This window comes from Protopterus annectens, chromosome 3.part0 (assembly GCF_019279795.1).
Source record: "Protopterus annectens isolate FY-2018-M chromosome 3.part0, PAN1.0, whole genome shotgun sequence".
Lineage (NCBI taxonomy): Eukaryota > Metazoa > Chordata > Ceratodontiformes > Protopteridae > Protopterus > Protopterus annectens.
In genome coordinates this window covers 263738526-263744842 of record NC_056731.1, presented here as the reverse complement: position 1 = coordinate 263744842, position 6317 = coordinate 263738526, and the positions used below count along the sequence as shown (strand labels likewise).

The following is a 6317-nucleotide window of genomic DNA, read 5'->3' as shown; positions in this document are numbered from 1 at the left end:
AAGAGTAAAATAGATTTTCTTTTATGGATGTTGCCCAGCCAAGTGTTGATTTTTTTTTTTATCCAGTTTTGCAAGTGTTTAGAAGGAAAGCTGGAATATGTGAGTGGGAAGGCATGAAATAGGAGCAAAGGTGAAAGAGGGTGGAATAGTGAAAGGTGGATGGCAGTTTGTATGGGAGAAGCTGAAGTTTGATGGTGTGGTGAGAAGAAAATGTTGCAAAGAAGGAATGAGACAGAGAATGCTAAATAGGAGTATGGTTTAAAGTCTGAGTGATTTGAAAACTGAGATGGAAGAGAGTTGAGAGTAGAAGGATGTGAATTATTAGGGGAAAGAAAAGGTGATGAAATTTGTGAGGGGGTGGAGAGGAGGAGAAGGGGTTACTGTAAAGGTTACAAGGGCCTATGATGGAGGGATAATAGGAAGAGAGTCCTACAAGATAAGCTCTACACTGTACCAGGAGAAACAATAGTGGATTGAGAATTGAAAGAGGCATAGGGGATCCATAGAGCTCTGAAAGAGCTATGACAATGGAATTAGTAGAGAGGCAGCCACGTAGAGGAGTTCTCAGTGTCAGCAAAAGCTGTGAAGCTTGAAAGATATGAGATATGTTCGTGCAGAAGATCTGTTGCTGCCACTAAAAGCTGTGAGATTGGAATTGGGGAAAAGTGGAATTAAAACTGGTTGAACCCTTGCTCCTTCCAGGAAGTGTGAATATTAGAGGTGAATGATGTAGTGATGAGTTTTAATATCTGCAGGTGTGTGTGTGTGTGTGTGTGTGTGTGTGTGTGTGTGTGTGTGTGTGTGTGTGTAATATTGAAGAGCGAGTAGTACTAAATGATGTAGAGGAGTCCTTGCTGCCACCAAGATCTACTGGAAGTTATTGAGAGGTAAAGGGTAGAACCAATAGTTAAGCAGCAGCAAGAGGTGTGAGAGCTGGTTAATAGCAAGTATGAATTACATTTAGTTGAGGTGTTGTTGCCAGCAAATGCAGGAATGAAGATATGAGAAGGTAAGTATTTGGTGAAGGACTGTATGCATCTTCACTGTGTACTGCTGCATGGTGTTTAGTATAGCCTGATCCAAAAAAGATAATTATCCTTTTTACTTTAGCTCCACAACAGTACACACTGCCTGCCAAGTACCTACATATGTCAAGGTCAGAGCAGCCAGGGAAATAATTTACAACTGCTTTGTCCAAATTTTAGCAAATTCCAGTAATGGCTACTTATTGTTATTTTTGTTAAATTTAGTCTCCTATATTATAGTACGTAATTGCAGCTCAGTAGCATTGGCTATCCCACAGTATGTTACGTTGATATAACAGAAGTAATAAAGGGTTTAATTAAACATGCTCTGGTAATCTTGCCAAATATGAAAGGAATGAGACCAACTTGCAGTGCAGTAGGAAGCTACCAGCATGCAATACTAGTGATCTAGATTCAAACAGTGAACACAGACAGATAGCTGTACAAAGGGAGGTTGGATGAAATTTCAAAAGTCAGCTGTCCGTCTTGTCCATGACAGCGTGGGTACCTTATCACTGGAAGGACATTTCTTGGTGTATGATAGAGGCTAGCCCTAGTGCCAGACGTCACTAGCCTGAAGGGGACATACAAGAGTTCACCCATGGACAACAGACAGTACACGGTAGCATGCACACTGTGCATGTGAGCCAGGCACTACATACGAAGTATGTTGCATATTCATTAGGCTCAGAAGCACACATGGCATATCCAGAATTCCAGGACCATTCACACTGTAACAGCTGACATGTTTCCATTTCTTCAATGACCACTCCTAACACAAGTTGCTTTAGAAGTGAATATTCCAAATGGTGATATGGCTGTTAAGGAATTTAAGAGGAGAGATAGGAGAGTGACCTTAGTCCAGTAAGCCATCCTTGAAGCCAAAGCAATAAAAAATTAATGACTTGAGCATTTTTATATTTTGGTAGGAACAATTCAGTTCAGATAAATATTCTGTTGAAATACTAATATGGATTATATTTATTATAATGTAGTATTGTTATATGGTAAATAAAAAGCTGATTCACAGAAGTAATAGGTGGTGGTGGTAGTGGAACTAGTGGTAGTGGTGGTAGGGATAGTAATGGTGGTAGTGGAACTAGTAGTAGTGGTGACAGGGATAGTAATGGTTGTAGTGGCAGTGGTGAATAGTGGTAGTGAGAACAATGTCTAAAATTCAAGTCAGAAATGCTTGGCCCAAAGCAAATGTTTTGTGTTAAAATGCTACAGCACTACAAGGGTATATTTCAAAAGTGTATTGTTTCTTTCAACTGAAATGTAGCTGGACAAGATATGGACTCTCCATAAATTTTGAGGAATATCAGCCCATGCACGTGAGTATGAGTGCAGAAAATTGAGTATAGTGAATGTATTGGTTATGCTGCCCTAAAACATTATACATAGTAACAGTATGTCTTTTGAGTCTGCTCAGTAAAATTGTACTGGTCTCCTGTGGTTTCATTTGACCTGATATTTCTCATCTAGGTGCCATATTTGTACATTATTAATTGCTGATAATTTTCAGAAAACACTTTTTCCCCAGGCACTGTGAAAGAAAATGCTTCACTGTTAAGACAATAATTTAAATGCATGGGTCAGGTTTCTTAAGTTAGTAATGCTGATGTTCAAGAACATCAAATACTTGGCAGTTTTTAATATCAACAGTGCTTTTATATTAATAACATTACCAGAAGCATGCTGTCATCCATTAGTAATAACATAAGGGAGCCTTTCAAAAAAATACTGTTTTTCTAAATTCTCTATGGATATGTGTATTTACACTTGCTGAGATCTGCAGATTCACTTATGTGTCTAAAGACATTTTTAACTTAAAGGAGTCAGGAGTCATAGTTTTTCTTTGGACTGAAGCATTTCAAAGGCTCTGCATTTCAATTTATACTCCTTATTGTTGAATAATAGTAATCTGAGCACTAATCAACTTTGGGGGTCTGTGTTAAAATATAGAAATGTCAACAATAACATTTTGTAAGCTGAAAGATATGAACCTAGGAGAGTTATGGATAGCCTGTGTTTAGCATTGGTGAAAACGATGTGTAAAAGCATAGTAAAGTAACTACTAGGTTTGAGGAACGCTATTGAACACCCATGAAAAGAGAATGTGCTGCACTAGCAATGGTAATGGATTTCATGATAAACACGTCTGTAAAAAATAAAAAAGAAATACTCATTTTATTTTCTGTTCATCCTTACATGTACTTATTCAGTACACTTTGATTTGTATCACTCTCCATAGTTTCATCCTGTTTAGGGGAAAGATTGAAGGAACCAACTTGTTTTATATGGACTACCAAAGTTGTTTCTAGCTAAAACTATAAGCAATGTTATAATGTTTGTGGTAGATGTACATAAGTGTGCACATTCCAAGACTAGGATCTGCATTCATTTCTTGCTTAATATAAATCAATGCTCATCTAACAAGATTTGTGCTAGTTCAAAAACTACCCCTAATTAATGCAAGCAGATATATCTAAATGAAGTTGCATGTTACGTGCTGTATAACTTTTTTATTAAAATAAATATTCAGTTTCATGCACAGGAAAGCAGGAGATACAAGTCCTATTCATGGCCTTGGAACTTGCCAATTTATTTTATTTGTTAACTGGAGTAGAATTTTGAGCCACTTAGACTATTTTCATGTTCAGCCTGGGGCTAAAAATGTTTAAACATACCCTGAACAATAGCTTTGCTTGCCTACAACAAATAGAAAACATAATTTCTTAATGACACAACAAACATTGTTTATGAATGGTGTCAAACAATAGAGTTGGGTAACCCTTTTTAGGGATTCCCTATTGAAATGTCAGCAGTTGAGAAAAACTGACAAATCAAAAAAGATTGAAAATGCAGGAAAGAGTGAATCTCAAGCATTGTCCTTCTCTCTTAAACATCTTTTTTGCAAGATGCAATCCCCCACCCCCCAAACTTGTATATACTAACTGCAAGATGGCTATACCTCTGAGGAAAGGGATTATTCTGAGAAATGACCACCTCAGAAAGTCTGGCTGAAAAAGAAAACATTGTCTCCATGTTTCAGTATTTGTTCTACAGTGTTCTGACATTTCAAATTGTTACTTTTTTTTTGGAAGAGCTGTGTACAGCATTGTGGTGCCCCTGCATTGGCCCAGTAATCAAGGAGCCTCAGTCCTCACCACTGGTAACAGTGAGGGATGTACACAATGGAAGGATGACAAGTACACACACAGTAAAATTACAATTTTCCTTAAGGACACACAGAGATCAGTCAGTCTGGGGGCTGTTTTCTCCCTATTTCTCCAGATCCCTAACAAGACTCACCACTGGCACAGCTATAGGGTTAAGATCTCAGCTGAGGGGTCAAGCCAAGGCCTCCAGCACCCTCTCTATCCAACCAGTGCTTCTTGTCCTAGCCCAAGTAGCTGACACACACACACACACACACACACACACACACACACACACACACACTTTGAGATTTGATTTATATATAAGCACACAGGCACTCCTGGGGAAGGCTGTCACAGGTTTACTAGCTATGCCCCGTTCTGCCCAGACTATAAAGTAGTTATCACTGTTGCCAACCCCTACTTAAGACCCTTGCAAAGGGTGACCACTCCTACTGTGTAATGTTACTGTTATCCAAGAGCAAGGCTATTTAGGAGTGGCCTGTACAGTGTCACCAAATACATATGCAAGTACGCTAAGAGCTTAAATATGTCTCACAAATATCAGCCACAAAGGTAGGTTTAAATATATGTAATTATAAATAATAAAAGAACAAGACCATACTCGATCAGCACAGTAACTACAGAGTTAAGAATCACAGGAAATATTTTAAAACAGCATTGCAGGACAGTCTCAAATAAATACAGAAAACATCTTAACTAATCTTTACTATATTCCTATCTATATCTAAAATATACTATGCTGAAAATAACTTGCAGAGCAAGGCAAATGCAGATGAGTGGATGTTGTCAGATCCAAACACAAATACAAAATGCACATACTTTCTCTCTGAGTGAGTTCTTAAATTAATATTCAGCATTACTGCTGAGTTAGCTCGGATGACACCACTCTGTCACCTGACTTCAGTTCCCAGGCTAAACAGATACTTATGTATTTTTGACACAGATGTGTTAAATTCTATCTCTCAGACATGTGCAGCTGCTAGGAAGTCATAGAACAATAAAAACACTTTTACACTTGAAACCTAGTAATTATTTCTGTTTCAAGACCATAGAAAACCCTCTAGCTGTAGACTTTGCCTGTTTCACTGAAACTGGGAGATAACACCGTAAAACAATCTCAACTTATTTTCTTGAAGTTTTGTAAGTTAACTCTGTGTTCCAGCTTCTATTATTAAGACATACATTTGCACAGATATATAGTTTATATTCATCTCTGTTCTTTTCCAGAAGGGTACACTGTGGCTGCATTCTTGAAGCTCAGTACATAACATACAGTTATCTTATATTTGTAAGACAAGCATATGAATCATATTAATATTCACAAATGACATATGATTATTTACAAAATTCCTGATAGCTGGACTGGCAGTGTCACATTTCTATAGAAGTCATATTAGTATTTTCAAGTGGCATATAATTATTTACAAAATTGCAGATATTTTCCTGGTGTCAAGCATTTGTAGGAAGACCAAAAAATGAGGGGGGTAGGGTAGAGAAGAGGAGCGTGAATGACAGAGTTAGGTGGGTAGAAGTTAATGAGGAGGGAAACAAAAAGTGGAACAAGGTGGGAGAAGGTGGAATTAATGAGGAAGATGGGAGAGGAGTTAGGGATGACATGTTCATGCTGCAACTGAGGGACTTGCAAATTGGCAGTTTGGCCATTTTGCTGAAAATGCTGATACTATTTAATTGGGGTATTTGCAAGTGGTAGGCCATGCAGGAGCAGCCTTAGGTAAACTGGTGCCCTAGGCAAAAAGTCTCCATGGCGCCCCCACCACACCACCCAGTGCCCTCATCCTGGTCTACATACACCAAATAAATACTGAAAAAGTGCCCCTGCTAGACCAGCGCCCTAGGCGGCCTCCTAGTTAGCCTATGCCTAAGGCTGGCTATGAGCCCATGTAATTACAGATTTGATTGTAATAGTAGCAGTGGTACAGGAAAGGCTTTAGTACCCCTCCTTTTCCAAACAGATTGACTGCATGCAGCTTTGTTGATTTTTGTCTTTATTTGCAAACTGACACCAGTCACATGTATGGTGTCACTTTTGCTTGGAAAGAGTTAAAATAAAGACCTGTGACAGATACAAGAAGGCATAAGCTTTTGT

The 6317-nt window shown here is 38.4% G+C and overlaps 1 protein-coding gene across 2 annotated transcripts in view; it reads left to right on the top strand.

Annotated features, from left to right (window-relative positions):
• The window catches only part of BZW2 (basic leucine zipper and W2 domains 2), a 1069944-nt gene that overhangs the window by 28356 nt on the left and 1035271 nt on the right, over positions 1-6317 (top strand). The gene's annotated exons all lie outside the window — the stretch shown is intronic.